Source organism: Giraffa tippelskirchi, chromosome 7 (genome assembly GCF_054371585.1).
Source record: "Giraffa tippelskirchi isolate mGirTip1 chromosome 7, T2T-mGirTip1v1.2.pri, whole genome shotgun sequence".
Classification (NCBI taxonomy): domain Eukaryota; kingdom Metazoa; phylum Chordata; class Mammalia; order Artiodactyla; family Giraffidae; genus Giraffa; species Giraffa tippelskirchi.
The window spans coordinates 137,185,502-137,202,243 of NC_137281.1; the positions used below are offsets into that span (position 1 = coordinate 137,185,502).

The 16,742-nt window shown below is 45.0% G+C and overlaps 1 protein-coding gene across 8 annotated transcripts in view; it reads left to right on the plus strand.

Annotated features, from left to right (window-relative positions):
* Positions 1-16,742, plus strand: part of PLEKHG3 (pleckstrin homology and RhoGEF domain containing G3) — a 44,030-nt gene that overhangs the window by 6,913 nt on the left and 20,375 nt on the right. The window contains exon 2 of one of the 8 annotated variants that reach the window (XM_081509929.1): positions 330-398. The exons of the other annotated variants lie outside the window; for them this stretch is intronic. The gene's annotated coding sequence lies outside the window, so the exon portion shown is untranslated. The remainder of the gene's footprint in view (positions 1-329; positions 399-16,742) is intronic. 8 annotated transcript variants of the gene reach the window in all.

The window sequence follows — 16,742 nt, forward strand, 5'->3', positions numbered from 1 at the left end:
AAATGTTAGGGAGAAAATGTTAGGGAGGAGCTGCAATTTCAAAAATCCCAGGGCTCTTTCCATCAGGAGCTTTTGTTCCTTTGTTTGGGTTCTGGATGCTGCTGGAGGGTGCGGTGCTGTGCAGTCTACATGCTGCTTGTTCCAGTCATCTCCAGGGTGGTGGGGCCCGCCCCTGCGTAGGAGCTCCTACTCCTGTCTTCTCACCATCCAGATCCGGCAAATGGTAATTTTCTCCAATTTATTTCTGTCATTATCGAGATAGAATGTTAAACAGATGCAGTCAACGCTTTTTTTCCCTCCTAATTGCTTTCTCTTTCCTCCCTCCCCAGAAGTAACATTCTCTTGAATATGGTGTTTATCACGTCTGTGCATGTCTTCATACTTTTTTACTGTTGTCTGTAAGTAATTTATAGTTTCCTGTTGTTTTGATTTTGACATGTATAGCATCATGTTGAATAAACATTGTTGTCTAGATTTATCCATGTTGAAATATTTAAATCTGGTTCATTCACTGAACTGTGATATGGTATCTGTCATATAATTATATTATAGTTTCCTTATGGACAGACTTTTAGATTGTTTCCATTTTTCTCACCAGTATCCTGTGTTTATCATCCATGTGCCAATCTTTTCTACCGTGTATGTCAGTGGTAGGATTGCTGCTGCTGCTGCTAAGTCGCTTCAGTCGTGTCCGACTCTGTGCGACCCCATAGACGGGAGCCCACCAGGCTCCCCCGTCCCTGGGATTCTCCAGGCAAGAACACTGGAGTGGGCTGCCATTTCCTTCTCCAGTGCATGAAAGAGAAAAGTGAAAGTGAAGTCGCTCAGTTGTGTCCGACTCTCAGCGACCCCATGGACTGCAGCCTACGGGGCTCCTCTGTCCATGGGATTTTCCAGGCAGGAGTACTGGAGTGGGGTGCCATTGCCTTCTCCGAGTGGTAGGATTATGGGGTTATAAATTGTGCTTTTCAAGACTGCTAAATAATGTCCCTGCATGATTTATGAATCGGCATACGTGCTTACCAGAAACACGAGAGCCCCTATTTCACTAATATTTGGATTGTGTCTTGTAATCTAGTAGATGTAATTTTAAAATTATTTTATAAACTGCTCCTTAAAATTAGCACTTTTGATTGAAGATAGAGATGAAGATTTTTCATGTTTATTGCCTATCCATGTTTATAATTCTGTGAGGTTTTGCCTTTTGCATTAAAAAAAAAGTTAAACCAAGTAATATATCCACATGATTCAAGCCCCTGAATGTAATGCGGTGAAAAGTCTCTACCCTTTGTTACCTTGCTCCTAGTTCCACATGCTTTGACAAGTTGCAGGTTCTCGGTACTTTTTCAGAGTTTTAGTTGCCATTTTCTTGCGGATTTTTAGGAATTTAAAAAGATCTATGTATATATGTTAAATGAAACAAAGTGAAAGTGTTAGTTGCTCAGTCTTGTCCAACTCTTTGTGACCCTATGAACTGTAGCCCATCAGTCTCCTCTGTCCATGGGATTCTTCAGTCAAGAATACTGGAGTGGGTTTCCATTTCCTCCTCTAGGGGATCGTCCCGACCGAAGTATTGAACCTGGGTTTTCCTGCATTGCAGGCAGATTCATAATCTTTTGTGGGTTTTATTCATTACATATAGCTCTAGATTGTTTTAACTTTTTTTTTTTTTTTTTAGTATGGGTCATTAATGTTATTTTTCATAGGGATATTTAAATTTTAACGTTGTCAAATTTGCCAGTCTTTTGTTCATGTCAAGAAATCTTTTCCTACCCTGATTTTTATTAAATGGCTTCTTAAAAAAATTGTTTTTATTAAAAGTTAAAAAAATTTTTTTTTAACTGCACTGAGTCTTTGTTGTAGCGGGTGTGCTCTTTGTTGTAGCTCGAGGTCTTCTCGCTCTTTTAATGTATAATTTTATTTATATATTTTTGGCCATGCTGTGTCTTCATGCTGCACGGGCGTTTCTCTAGCTGTGGGGAGTAGGGGCTGCTCTGTAGCTGCGGTGTGCGGGCTTCTCAATGTGGTGTCTCTTGAGCACACAGGCTTCAGTAGTTGCAAGCGTGTGGGCTTAGAAGTTGTGGCTCCTGGGCTCTAGAGCACAGGCTCAATAGTTGTCGCCCACGGGCTTTGTTGCTCCTGGGTATGTGGGATCTTCCTGGATCAGAGATCGAACTGTGTCTCCTGCACTGGCAGGAGGATTCTTTACCACTGAGCCACCAGGGAAGCCCTCAGGCTTCCTGAGTTAGGATATACACCTGCGGGCTTAGTTGCTGCAGGGCATGTGGGATCTTAGTTCCACAATCAAGGATGAAATCTGTGTCCCCTGCATTGGAAGGTGGATTCTTAACCACTGGACCACTAGGGAAGCCCCTTTCTACTCTGATTTTATAGAAAGTATAGTGTGTGTGTATATATATATATATATATATATATTTTTTTTTTTTGCTTCTACTCTTACATTTTAAATTCATCAGGAGTGTATTTTCTGTATGTGACAATGGTTCACCTCTCTGGCTACATATTAAAGCCTCATGAGGAGTTTTTTAAAATAGCACTATTGTCTGAGCTTCATTTCAGATCAGCCCAATAAAATGAAAATATCTTGGGGTAGGGCCCAGGCATGGTTCTGAAATGGCCCAGGTAACTTTTATGTTCAGCCAAGATTGAGAACCACTCAGCCTTGTAAGATGGAACTGATTTTATTTTTTCCAGAGAAATAGTCAATTTTTCCAGTGCTAGTTATTAAACAGTCTATGCTTATCCTGCTGAGTTGTTTCAATTGCTTTATTGAGATATATTTCACATATCTTAAAATTTACCCATTTTTTAGTATATATGCACAGAATTGTATAACCATCCCTGCTATCTAATCATTTTTTTTTTCTCTGTTGATCCTGCTGCTCAGCTTGTGGGATGCTAGTTCTCGACCAGGGGTCAAATCCAGGCCCTCGGCAGTGAGCGTGCAGAGTCCTAACCACTGGATCACCAGGGAATTCCCTCTGCTGTCTAATCGTGCATGCTTAGTGGCCTCAGTCATGTCCACCTCTTTTGAGCCACTGTGGACTGTAGCCCACCAGGATCTTCTGTCCATGGGATTTTCCAGGCAAGAATACTGCAGTGGGTTGCCATGCCCTCCTCCAGGGGATCTTCCCGACCCAGGGATCAAACTCAAGTCTCTTAAGTCTCTTGCATTGGCAGGCAGGTTCTTTACCACTGGTGCCAACTGGGAAGCCCGCTATCTAAACCGTTTTTATTATCCCTAAAAGAAACTGTACTTTTTGCAATCATTTCCCCCATCCACTAGTCCCAGGCAATCAATAGTCTACTTTTGTCTTTCTAGATTTGCCTGTTCTGGACCTTTTACATAAATGAGTTCATACAATATATCATTCTGTTGACTAGATTTTTCATTTAACATAATGTTTTCAAGAGCCATCCATGTTGTGGCAGGTTATCAGTTCTTCATTCTTTTTCATTCCATTATATGGGTATACTGCACTTTGTTTATCCATCCATTCATCAGTTGATTGACATTTGAGCTGTTTCCACTTTTTTTGTATTATAAATAATATTGCTATGAACAATTGTGTACAGCTTTTTGTACGCAGCATATAGATCTCCTAGCTTCTATATGACCTGCTGGGAGATGATTATTTACAAATTAACTTTTTGAGGAATTGTTAATTGTTTTCTAAATAGGCTACACTATTTCTTACCAGCAATATATAAGAGTTCTAATTTCTCTTTATCCTCACCAATGCTTGTTATTGAACATGGTTTTGATTTTAGCCATCTTAGAGTGAGTATGAAATGGATTTAATTGTGATCTTGATTTGCATTTTCCTAATGACTAATGATGTAGAGCATTTTTTCTTGTGCTTATTGGCCATTTGTGTATTTTTTTGGAGAAATATCTATTCAAATTGTTGCCTATTTTAAAATTGGGTTATTTTATTGTTATTGTAAGGGTTCTTTATATAGTCTGGATACAAGTCTATTATCAGGTTTACAAATATTTTCTTTCATTCTGTGATTTATCTTTTCACTGTCTCTTTTAAAAATTCTTTTAAAATGATGTGTAATTGATATGGTATTAGTTTCAAATGTAAAACTTTATGATTTAATATTTATATACATTGTAACATGATCTAGTCTACTTTCTTTTCATTTTCTTTATAGTGCCTTTGAAACATAAGTTTTAAATCTTGATGAAGTCCAATTTATCTATTTTTTTGTTTTGTTGCTTGTGCTTTTCCTGTTGTATCTTAGAAACCACTGCTTGCCCAAGTTCACAAAAATTTACCTCTATATTTTCTTTTAGGAGTTTTATAGTTTTAGCTTTTACATTTAGGTCTGTGATCCATTTTGACTTAATTTTTGTGCATGATATGAACTAGATATGAAGATTCATTCTTATGCATGTGAATATAGCTGTGCTAACACTGTTAAAAAGACTATTCTTTCCCTATTGAATGGTTTTGGTACCCTTAATGAAAATCAGTTGACTATAAATGTGAAGTTTTGTTTCTGTACTCTCAGTTCTGTTGTATTAATTTATTTGTCTATCTATATGTCAGTACAGTCTTGATAACTATAGCTTTGTAATCAGTTTTGAAGTTGGGAACTGTGAATCTTCCAACTTTGTTCTTTTTCAAGATTGTTTTAGCTATTCTGGCTCCCTTGCTTTTCCATACGAATTTTATGATCGTCTTGTCAATTTCTACAAAAATGCCGCTAGAATTTTGAAATAGATTGCACTGAGTCTGTAGACCAATTTACTGAGTATCGCTAACTTTAAGAGTGTTAAGTGTTCTGATCCATGAACATGGGATGTCCTTCCATTTATTCAGGTCTTTAGTTTCTTTCAAGTGTTTTGTGGCTTCCCATATACAATTCTTACATTCCTTTTGTTAAATATATTCCAAAATTTTCAATGCTTTATGAAGCTGTTATAAATGGGATTGTTCTGTTTCTTGGGGGGAGAGGGTAAGCCACTCAATTTGCAGGATCCTAGTTCTCCCATCAGGGGTTAAACCCATTCCCTTGGCAGTGAAAGTGTAGAGTACCAATCACTGGACCACTAGGGCATTTCCCTTCATTGCATTTTGGATTGTGTGCTACTAGTATATAGGAATACAACTGATTTTTGTGTATTGCTCTTGTATCCTTCCATCTTACTAGACTCGTTCGTTAGTGGAGTCCACTAATTGTTTCATTAGTGGATTTCTTAAGATTTTCTATATGTAAGATCATGTCATCTATGAGTTCAGCTCAGTTCAGTTGCTCGGTAGTCTCCGACTCTTTGCGACCCCATGGACTGCAGCATGCCAGGCCTCCCTGTCCATCACCAACTCCTGGAGCTTACTCAAACTCATGTCCATAGAGTCGGTGGTGCCATCCAACCATCTCATCCTCTGTCGTCCCCTTCTCCTCCTGCCTTCAATCTTTCCCAGCATCAGGGTCTTTTCCAGTGAGTCAGCTCTTTGCCATCAGGTGGCCAAGTATTGGAGTTTCAGCTTCAGCATCAGTCCTTCCAATGAATATTCAGGACTGATTTCCTTTATAGTCCAACTCTCACATCCATACACGACTACTGGAAAAACCATAGCTTTGACTAGACAGGTCTTTGTTGGCAAAGTAATGTCTCTGCTTTTTAACATGCTGTCTAGGTTGGTCATAACTTTTCTTCCAAGGAGCAAGTGTCTTTTAATTTCGTGGCTGCAGTCACCATCTGCAGTGATTTTGGAGCCCCCCAAAATAAAGTCTCTCACTGTTTCCATTGTTTCTCCATCTATTTGCCATGAAGTGATGGGACCGGATGCCATGATCTCAGTTTTCTGAATGTTGAGTTTTAAGCCAACTAGAAATACTTTTACTTCTTCCTTTTCAATCTGATTTATATCTTTCTCTTGCCTAATTTTCCTGGCTAGAACTCCAGTACAATGTTGAATAGAAGTGTCATGTGGGGAAATTCTTGTCTTATTCCTAATCTTAGGGGGAAAACATTCCTTCTTTCTCCATTGAGATGAAGTATCTGTGGGGTTTTTTGTATGTTCTTTATAAGACTGGGGATGTTCCCTTCTATTCCTAGCTTGTGTGGTGTTTTTATAATGGAAGGGTATCAGATTTTGTCAGATGTTTTTTTCTGGGTCTATTAAGGTGACCAGATGGTTTTTGTATTTTATTCTATTAATATCTAAAATTATATTAATTTATTTTTGGTTTTGGACATTAACCCAATCTTGTATTTCTGGGATAAATTCACATGGTCATAGTGTATATTCCTTTTTATATGTTGCTGGATTCAGTTTGTTAGTGTATGAGGATTTTTATAGCTACATTTAGAGGGTATGCTGGCCTGTAGCTTTTTTTTTCCCCTTGTGATATCTTGTTTGGTCTTGATATCAGGCCTCATAGAATGAGTAGGAAGTGTTCCTTCCTCTTCTGATTTTTGGAAGAGTTTGCAAAGAATTGCTGTTAATTCTTGAAATGTTTGGTAAATTCACCAGTGAAGCCATTGAGTCCTGGGCTTTTCTTTATTGGAAGTTTAAACATTATTAGTTCAGGCTGTTTGCTTGGTAACAGATCCCTTCAGATTTTCTGCTCCTTCCCAAATCCTCATTGGTTCATGTCATTTCAGGAATTTGTCTAGGAATGGCATCCAAGTTATCTAATTCATTAGCATATATTTGTTCATAGTATTTCCTTATAATCCTTTAAGATGTTCTTTTTTGTCTTTGATAATCTGCATTTATACTATGTATGATATGTCTAAATGTGGACTTTTAAAAAATTTAACTTAGTTGTGCTTTCAATATGAGGACAGATGTCGATATGTTCAGTTCTGGAAAATTCATATACATTCTGTCTTTGAAAATTGCTTCTCCCTTAATTCTTTTCCTTTTCTTCCTTTGGAACTCTTTGGATCTTGTCTCTTAATGTTCATATTTTCTCTTACTCTTTTCATCTACTTCAGGATAATTTCCTCAGTTTTTTTTTTCCCCCGTTTCACTAATTCTTTCTTTAGCTGTATTTAATTTTCTGTTTTACTTACCTGTTGGGTTTAACATGTCAATATTGTATACAATTAACCCTTGAAAAATCTGGATATGAAATGTGTGGGTTCAGTTATATGTGGATTTTTTTCAATAAATATGTACTATAGTATTACACGGGGCTCAGTAGTAAAGAATCTGCTGCCAATGCAGGAGGTGTGGATTTGATTCCTGGGTTGGGAAGATCCCTGGGAGAAGAAAATGGCAATCCATTCTAGTATTCTTGTCTGGGAAATCCCATGGACAGAGGAACCTGGCAGGCTCAGGGAGTCTCAAAAGAGTCGGACACAGTGGCTAAACAGTAATAGCAGTACCATGCAATCTGTAGCTTGTTGAATCCGCAGATGAGAAGTCATTGGATACAGAGGGCTGAGTGTAAAGTTATACATGGATTTCTACTGCCCCACATTGTTCAAAGGTCAACTATTTTATTTCCATTCAGTACTTTTTCAAAGTCTTTTTCAGATTTTTCTTTGATTCCTAGTTTTTGGAGTATCAATTTCTTTCATCTTCTGACTTGCTTGTCATGGTTTGTTTTATTGTGTGGTTAGTAATTTTTATACTGAGAAATAGTGGAATGCTTAAAAGCATCATAAGTCTGCATTTACTATGATGATGGGCTTCCTTTATGGCTCAGCTGGTAAAGAATCCGCCTGCAATGCAGGAGACCTGGGTTCGATCCCTGGTTTGGGAAGATCCCCTGGAGAAGGGAAAGGCTACCCACTCCAGTATTCTGGCCTGGAGAATTCCATGGACTATATAGTCCATGGGGTTGCAAAGAGTCAGACACGACTAAGCGACTTTCACTTTTACTTTACTATGATGATGAGGTCTAGGACATACCAAATGTCTGGGTTGGGGGCTGAGGTGGGGCAGAGGAAAAGATTGGCAGAGGAACTTTGTATGTCTGGCTGCTTCCTGTCATACGGATCTCTGCCAAGAGTCACCTTTACAGAGCCTTCCCAGGCCTCCCGAACTAACACTCTCCACCCGCATACTGTCTTTTCTCTTTTTCATCTTTTTCATAATACTTAACACTGTCCAGAAATATATTAGCTATTTGTCTACCTTTTGTGACCGTCTTCCATATTGGAGTGTAAGCTCCATGATAGTAAGAATTTGTCTTATTGACTGCTGTGTCCCCAGCATTTGGCGTGTAGTTTATACTGTCAGCAAATATGAGTGAGTAGTCCTGTTTTTAGGTGGAAGTTACCTGAGCCCTGATGATGCAACTTTCAGCTGGGCTGAGCCTGACCAGGCAGCAGAGAAGAGGTGAACAGTTTGCCTCTCCATCCCCAAGCCTTTTTCTGTGTCTCCACTGGAGATGTCTCTTCCTCCCGTTACAAGAGCCCAGAAAATACCATCCTTCCTGTGTGCTTCAGCTTTCTTCTGGCATGAATCCTACAGCTGCCAAAATCAGTAGTAGGGACTGGAGCATCAGAAGCTCTGGGGGAAGAAAATGCACAAAACCCTGGGAAGATCTGGTCCTTAACCTTCAGGAGGCTGTGACTGAGTAAAGAAGTCAGCACACACAGAAAACAAGTTAGGACACTTGCCCATTCCCTGAGTCAGCTGTGTAGATTAGCACCCCTGCTATGAGCTTGCGGTAGAGAAGGCAACCTGTGTGCTGGCCCCTGGGTCGTATGTCGACACAGAAGTGGTTTCTGGAGGCATCGATGGGCAGGTTACGAATTCCCAGCCGACTGCATGTTGGCCTCTTTCTGAGGTTTGCTCCATGCTGTAGGAACTTGTTCTGAGCATAGTGTTACTTGTAAAAGGGCAGAAAGTGCCAGCAGGCGTTCCCAATGAGGTGGGCAGGGTTGGCACCTTTCCACCCGTCTTTGGCTGTATCTCTTGGCCCCACTGATGTTGGGGTTGAGGAATAGTGACGAGCATCGGAATTCCGGCAAACCCTGGCTTTCCTGCTGCACGGCTTTTGGAGAGTGAGTAAATAGCTCCGCTTCACCGGCTTCCCAGTGGCTTAGCGGTAAAGAGTACACCTGCAATGCAGGAGACTCAGGTTCTATCCCCTGGAGAAGGAAATGGCAACCCACTCCAGTATTCTTGCCTGGAGAATCCCATGGACAGAGGAACCTGGCAGGCTACGGTCCGTGGGGTCGCAAAGAGTCAGACACAGCTGAAGCGACTTAGCACACATACGGTTGTGGTAGGGAGAATTCATAGAGAATGTGTTTATTACCACATTGCCTGCTATTGATGTTATTCCAGCCCAGCGTCTTGGGAACCACCTGTGTCTCCGTTTCCTGATCTGTAAAACGGAAATAATTCCCAGCCACTGCTGGCCATCCCTTGCCTCTGTCTCTGGCTGTTGTAAGGGTTAATATCCTCAGGCTTTGAGGGCCTGAGGTGGGGGAGGAGCTGCATAAATGGGTTATTGTTGTGCTGGTGAATGCTCTGGCTTTGTTGAAGTGTCTTCACTCTTTGACTTCCTGCAGTTAGCGTCCTCAGACTTGAATTGCTGGAGACGCTTGCACGTCCTCAGCTGTTGGTGGCGCTCACCTGGCCCGGCTGTGACCTGGGTCCTCACCCAGCGGGGACCTGCTGAATTGGGGTGGGAAGCTCCATTTCCTCTGTTAGGGGCCCCCCGGGCATCAGGAATGAAAGAAATGCAGAAAGTATGACCCACACGCGCAACTGATTCTGAATAGGAGGTTTATTGAAGAGGTTTTGCAGGAGGCGGCGGGCGCTTTAATTCCCGAGGCTGTTGGTGGCAGCTCTCTGCTCGCCCCAAGCCTGTTAACTGCTCGGCTGCCGGGCCAAATGCGGCTCCTGGGCCCCACGCAGCCCTCTTGGTGCTCGGATGGGAGCCCTTTTGAGGAAAGCGGTAGGTACCCGGCTGGCCAGGCCAGGGGGTGTGAATGGGGCAGGAGCAGCACTATCAAAGGCCTCCGAGTCTTGCCAGACTCTGCCATGAAACCCGGCTGGCCACAGGCTTTGGGGTGAAAGGTAAATTTCTCCCTTGGGCCTTCAGAAACGGAGGACAGATGCGGGAGAGTTGGTTCCTTTTAAAAATCATGCCCAGGCTTCTTCCAGGGGATGTATCCACCAAGGCCAGGCGAGAGTGAGAATCCCATGTTCCTCTTAGAGTTACTGCACGTGTTTCTGCGAGGGGCTTCGGAGGGTCTTCTGATCTCTGAACGCTCAGAGTTGGGCAATTAGGGAAAGGGCTGTTTCTAGAGGGACCCAGTGCACCCTGGGAAAAGCAGTTAATCTCCCACTTTTTCCGGAAGTTTCCTTTTCTCAGAATCCACAGAGGATGGTTATTTTAGATAAAATCTAGGGGTGGTGGCAGGTTAGGCAGGTGGAAGGATGTTGTCCCCGACCCTGCCTCTTCCCCTGGTGGACACCACCAGGCCGGGGCCGTGTCCACCCCTCCCAGAGCTCTGGGCTGCAGAAGCTGGGAGATCAGGGGCAGGTTGCTGCCCTGCCCTGCCTTGAGTTTCAGCCCTGAATCAAGGCCTGGCTTTTCCAGGAACATGACTGCTACCTGGGCCATGCCCATGTGGACCCGCCTGCCCCAGAATCTAGGGTTTGGTGACAGCTGCCCCCTCTCTGTGTGTGTAACCGCTCAGCTGAGGGAGAAAGCTACTCTCCTCCCACCTGGAAACTGGTTGGATGAGTTTCTCGGGCCTCCCTGGTGGAGGCCCCTTGGAAGGCAGGGATCTGGGGTGGGGTGGGGGCGGGTGCTGTGGGGTGCAGAGGGGCCCCCCTGGGCTCTGGGGTAGGGATCCCTGAGGGTCAGGGTCATACAGGAGGCCCTGCTCTCCAAAGGGCCAGCTGCCTTTGAGAATTGACCTTGTTATGTGAGTCTGTAAGCTGTGCCTTGGAAAATCTACTTTCCTAAGTTGTCTGGGTCAGGTGCCAGGCTCAGGGTCGGCGTCCAGGGCAACGAAGGGGTGTTGGTTGAAGCTCTTGCTGTTGTGCCCGAGGGCCAGGAGGATCAGAGTGTGTGACTGATGGCAGCAGTTCATAAAGGCGGGGGGCTGCTGTTGCTTGGAATTGAAGACCAATTTGTGTTTGGGGGAGCCTCCCTAATTCTGATTTGCTTGGGGAGGGAATTTGGGGAAGAGAAAAACCCTCAGGTGGTAACACTGACTCCCCCCGCCCCCACACAGTGCCCCCAGCTGGGGGCTGCTGTTCTGGAACCCCAGGGGAAGATTCCCTTCTAGTTAAGGCCTGGCATCTCAGTTTCTAGACTTGGCATTCACCCCCCTGCTTTTAGAAACATTTCATAGCTATGTAGTTTCATATCTCCACATTTATTGGGGGCCTTGTTTCCTCCCACTTCACAGGGGTTGGGATAGGTGTCATTCTTTCTAGCACATTCTCCCCGTCTCTTTCTCTCCTTGAAGCTCTCTGTAAACAGCCAGCATCTTCTTTGGCTCTGGATGCTTCATGAACATTCTGGTTGTGTAGACCCCTGCGGCCATAGCACCACCTAGCAGTTTGTATATTTTAAGGGCAGTTTCTCACTTTGTCTCCCAGAGTCTCTGTGGTGGGTCTTCCAGGCCTGGCCCGGGTATGCCCATCCCCTTGCTGCTGGACGCCCCCGGTCCTTGCATGGTCCAGGTCCTCTGGGGATTCCACTGTCCCTTGCTGCCACCCTTGTACCAGATGCCCTTAGGGCTCTTCCTTACCTGGTAGAAGCTTTGTCATCATTCAAGACTCAGCAAAAATGTCACTCCTTTAAAGCTGCCAGGTTCCCCAGGTGGCACTTTCTACTTCTTCCGTCAGCAGTTTATGTGCAGTTCTGTGCTAGCACTTGAGGCACTGCTTTGTGGATAATCTGTTGATATGTCTTTTTAAAAAAAAAACAAAACTATTATTAGTATTATTATTATTTTTTGGCTGCATAGCGTGACTTGTGGGATTTTAGTTCCCCAACCAGGGATCGAACCTGTGCCTCCTGCAGTGGAAGCACTGAATTTTAACTACGGGACTGCCAGGGAAGTCCTTGCTTCCTTTAGTCATTGATGTGCTTGTCTGGTTTCTCCTGATACAGTATTTGTTCTCCAGAGTGGGCTCTGTGTGCAATTCATCTTTGTGTCAACCCACAAGGCTGCCACAGTGTCTTTGTGCAAAGTGGGTGCTTGAATATACTTGAGCAGTGAATTCTGAAGCTCATGACTTGGGAAGGGCCGTTAGCCTTATCCCTGAAGGAATGGGTAGACCTTGCGGTACAGATGGCTCACTGCCCCGCTCCCTGTTGTCCAGCAAGTCAGGAGTAGAACTAACGTTGGTTTTGAGCTGTGCTGGCTGGAGTACCAGGGCTTTCGTGTCCATTCTGCTGCCCTCCCCTCTTGTATATTCCTTGTGACTTAGGAAATGGGCAAACACTGGGGCTTTTCTCTCTAAGTCCTGACTCTCTCATCTGTCTACCCTGGAGTTGGATTACATTTTTTCTTTAAAATCCAAGGACCGGTGTCAAGGATGGTTTCTAGCAATCACTTCCCTACCTCACGTCACCTTAAATTCTGTTCCTGCTCAAGCCTGTTCCGCATGGCCCTGTTCCTCTCCAGCTCTCTCCCTGCGGAACCCAGAGGAATGCGCCCTGCCTGCTACAGCACAGGACTGACTCATTCAAACTTCGTCTTCTGGTTTGACCTTCTGTGGGGCCTGGATATCAGACTGGTTTCCGTTTCCAGCTGAATTGCTTTATATTTGCCCTTATAAGATCACGGTCCAAATCTGTGTTGGGATCATAGATGATGGATGCTCGGCAGGATTGGGGTGAAGTGGGGAGGGGAGGGTTAGGTCATGGTGGTACGTGATTTAACTTGTATCTTTATTATTGACTTGAGATATGGGTCTACTTTTTTAGGCACACATCAGAAAAATCTCTTATCCTGATGCTTATGGACAAATAGTAACTCATCCATCCTTCTCATTGCTACCATTTATGGAAGGTATACTGTGTGTGTCAGTTGTTCAAATTGCTTTACTTGTATCCTCTCGCTCTTGGAGACCAGCAAAGTTGGTAGTATAGCTGTGCTCATTTTACAAGTAAGAAACTTGAAGTTTGGTTAGATCTAGTGACTTGCCCAAGGCCACCCATAGCTAGAAAACAGAGCAGCTGGGTTTCAAACCACATCTGTGTGACTCCAAAGCCTGTGAATCCGTTTACTGCATTTAATCTCTGCTCTCTGGACTCTCATGCACTGAGGTACTTGCTCGTTCTCTCGTTCTCATCTGAGAGCTCAGATCCAGTGGGCCCCTCTGTTCCCACTTGCTTCCCACTGAGATTCTCCAGTGCCTTTGAATCTGATGCAATAGTAAATACCACAACTTTTGAAGGTGTGGTTCAAGGTTGGCGGCCTCAAAACAAGCACCCCCTATAGTGGGTGTACAGGGAGCAACTAGATGATTAATTTGTGGGGCTGGGTCCCTGAATTTTGCTGGTAAGGAGGGGTGGTCCTGTGAGCCTCTAGAGATGGGAGAGGGGAGGCCTCTGAGAACACTGGAGGTTCTGTGATTTCTGGCATGGTCTTCATCCCTTCTATCTTCCAGGGACATTGTGTCTGTGTCATTTTCCTGCTTAGTGACAAGCTGTGACCTACCCTGGCTATGAGCAATAGCAATTTCTCATCCACAGTAATTGCTCTCCTTTGCCTTCAGTTTCGATGAAACCTCCCGGTGGACTGCTTTTCCTGGGATATCTGTAGGGCCATTTTGCTATAGTCCTTTCTTCAAACTCCAAAGTGGTCTCTTCTTCCAGTTTGTGTGACTAATCACTTAATATGTGGCGTGGCAGGGCAGCTACGCCCCCGCTCCAGTCCCTCTTCTGGGGCCTTAGAGTAGGGGGCTGCTGGGGTGAATGGGCAGTCACCGCTCCTGCATGCCTCTTGGTGAATCGGAAACTTGCTGGCAGTGACTAATTGGAAACTCATTAGACAAGGAGGAACTGTCTCAGGTCTTGACTGTGGCCACTGTTTATCTTTCGTCTGACTACTGTGGGAGTGGAGAGGTGCAGAAATTTATTGAACACCGAGTGCGTACATTGCCTTCTGGGGGTGAAAGAAGGCCCAGCCCACTAGGTTTTTTTCTAGTCTGGAAAGAGAGCTTGCACATGAGACTCCAAGGACATGTGCTTTATGCAACACTCAGGCTCAGCTGAGTTCAGAGAAGTGCCTGAGTGTTAGTGTCTCTTGGCTGCTGATAACAAACGCTGCCATCTTAGTGCCTTAGAACAGTACCTGTGCAGACTTCTTTGGTGGCTCAATGGGAAAGAATCCACCTGCTAATGCAGGAGACATGGGTTCGATCGCTAGTCCGGGATGACTCACATTCCACGGAGCAACTAAGACCCTGCACCACAGCTACTGAGCCTGCGTGCTCTAGAGCCTGGGAGCCCCAACTACTGAAGCCTGTGCATCCTAGAGCCCCTGCCCTGCAACAAGAGAGGCCTCCTCGATGAGAAGCCCACACCACAACTAGAAAGTAGCGCCTGCTTGGTGCAACTAGCGAAAAGCTCACACAGCGACAGAGACCCAGCACAGTGAAAAATAAATGAAACAGCAGACATTTATTATCTTATAGTTCTGGAGGTCAGATGTCAGTTTGGGCCTACAGGGCTATTTTCCTTCTGGAGTCTCCAGGGAAAATTTTGTTTTCTTGTCCTTTCCAGCTTCCTGAAGCTGCTTAGATCCTTTGACTTGTGGTCTCTTTCCTCTGTCGACGAAGCCAGCAGCCTAGCATCGACCAATTTCTCGCTCTGTCCCTCTGCCTTTGCTGTCACATCAGCTTCTGACTCCTGCTACTTCCCTCTTGTGAGGGCCCTTGTGATTAGCGCGAGCTTACCCACATAATCTAGAACAATCTTCCCCATCTCAAGATCCTTAACTTGATCATACTTGCAAAATTTATTTTGCCATATAAGGTTACCTACATAGATAGGCTCCTTGTATCCAGGGATTAAGATGTAGATATTCCTGGGGGAGAAGCATTTTCAGCGTGCATCATTGTATGTGTTGGATGGGTTGGTGATGGTTGGGGAGGCCTTTCTGAGGATGATGATTGGACCACATTTGTGGAGGGAGAGAATGTCTGGGACACCTTGCAGGTTTGAGAAGTAACATGAGCAGATGTTGGGCTTGTGCATGGTGGAGACAGTGAGGTGTGGGTGAGCAGTACTCCCACTGATGTGAGATGCCAGGGGCTTTCCTTCCCTTCCAAGGCCAGGCCGAGGGAGTTTTCTGGACTTGAGTCTGTAGGCCCAGACTCTGTCCCAGAATTCAGGTGGGAGGGCTCCATTGGCAACCAGAGTCCTTCCTAGCAGCTGATTCAGGCACACTTGGTGGCCCCCTGCTATTCTTGGGTGGTGGGAAAAGGAATTGGCGAGGGAAAATGAATTCATGAGGGAACAGGAATTTGAGCCAGCTGGCCTGGGTTTGGGTGGCCCAGAAACCCTGGTCACACTGTTTGCACAGCCTCTGTGATAGTCACGTTGCTCACAGGGAACACAGTCCCTGGAGAGCTTCCCTTGTCCTCTCTTAGGGTGCTTGTGGCCCCTGAGTCTCTGGGGAGGGACAGGAGAGTCAGAGGGAGAGAGGCAAAGAGCCAGCCCCTCTCAAGGATCCTCCTTGTCCTCAGGAAAGCCTCGAGGGTTGACCTTCGCTGGTGTGACCTCACCCACCTCTGCCCACCCTCTGCTGGCCCTGGAGAACTGTAGCAATAGATCCTCAGGAGCTGGGCTTCTGTGGAGACAGTGCTGGGCAGCAGCATGGCTGGGTGGTACTGAGCTGGCGTGTGTGTGTGTGTGTGTAAAACATACCTGGGCTCCTCTGGAAGTTAAATTGTGTGTGTGTGTGTAGACCCTCATGATCCTGACCTCTGTGTATGTGTGTATTTGTGTAGCACACCTGGGCTCAGGATCTCGAGGTAAGATCTTCTCATTATGTGTGTGTGTGTAGACCCTTGTGATACTGAGCTGTTTCTGTGTGTGTGTGTGTAGCACACCTGGGCTCAGGATCTCGAGCTGAGATCTCTGGAAGTTCACATTGTGTGTGTGTGTGTGTGTGTGTGTGTAGACCCTCGTGATACTGAGCTGTGTGTGTGTGTGTGTGTAGCACACCTGGACTCAGGATCTCAAGATGAGATCTCTGGAAGTCCACACTGTGTGGGTATGTGTAGACCCTCGTGATACTGAGCTGTGTGTGTGTGTGTGTGTGTGTGTGTGTGTGTGTAGCACACCTGGACTCAGGATCTCAAGATGAGATCTCTGGAAGTCCACACTGTGTGGGTATGTGTAGACCCTTGTGATACTGAGCTGTGTGTGTGTGTAGCACACCTGGACTCAGGATCTCAAGGTGAGATCTCGGGAAGTCCACACTGTGTGGGTATGTGTAGACCCTCGTGATACTGAGCTGTGTGTGTGTGTGTGTGTAGCACACCTGGGCTCAGGATCTCGAGCTGAGATCTCTGGAAGTTCACATTGTGTGTGTGTGTGTGTGTGTAGACCCTCGTGATACTGAGCTGTGTGTGTGTGTGTGTGTGTAGCACACCTGGACTCAGGATCTCAAGGTGAGATCTCTGGAAGTCCACACTGTGTGGGTATGTGTAGACCCTCATGATACTGAGCTGTGTGTGTGTGTGTGTGTGTAGCACACCTGGGCTCAAGATCTCGAGCTGAGATCTCTGGAAGTTCACATTGTGTGTGTGTGTGTG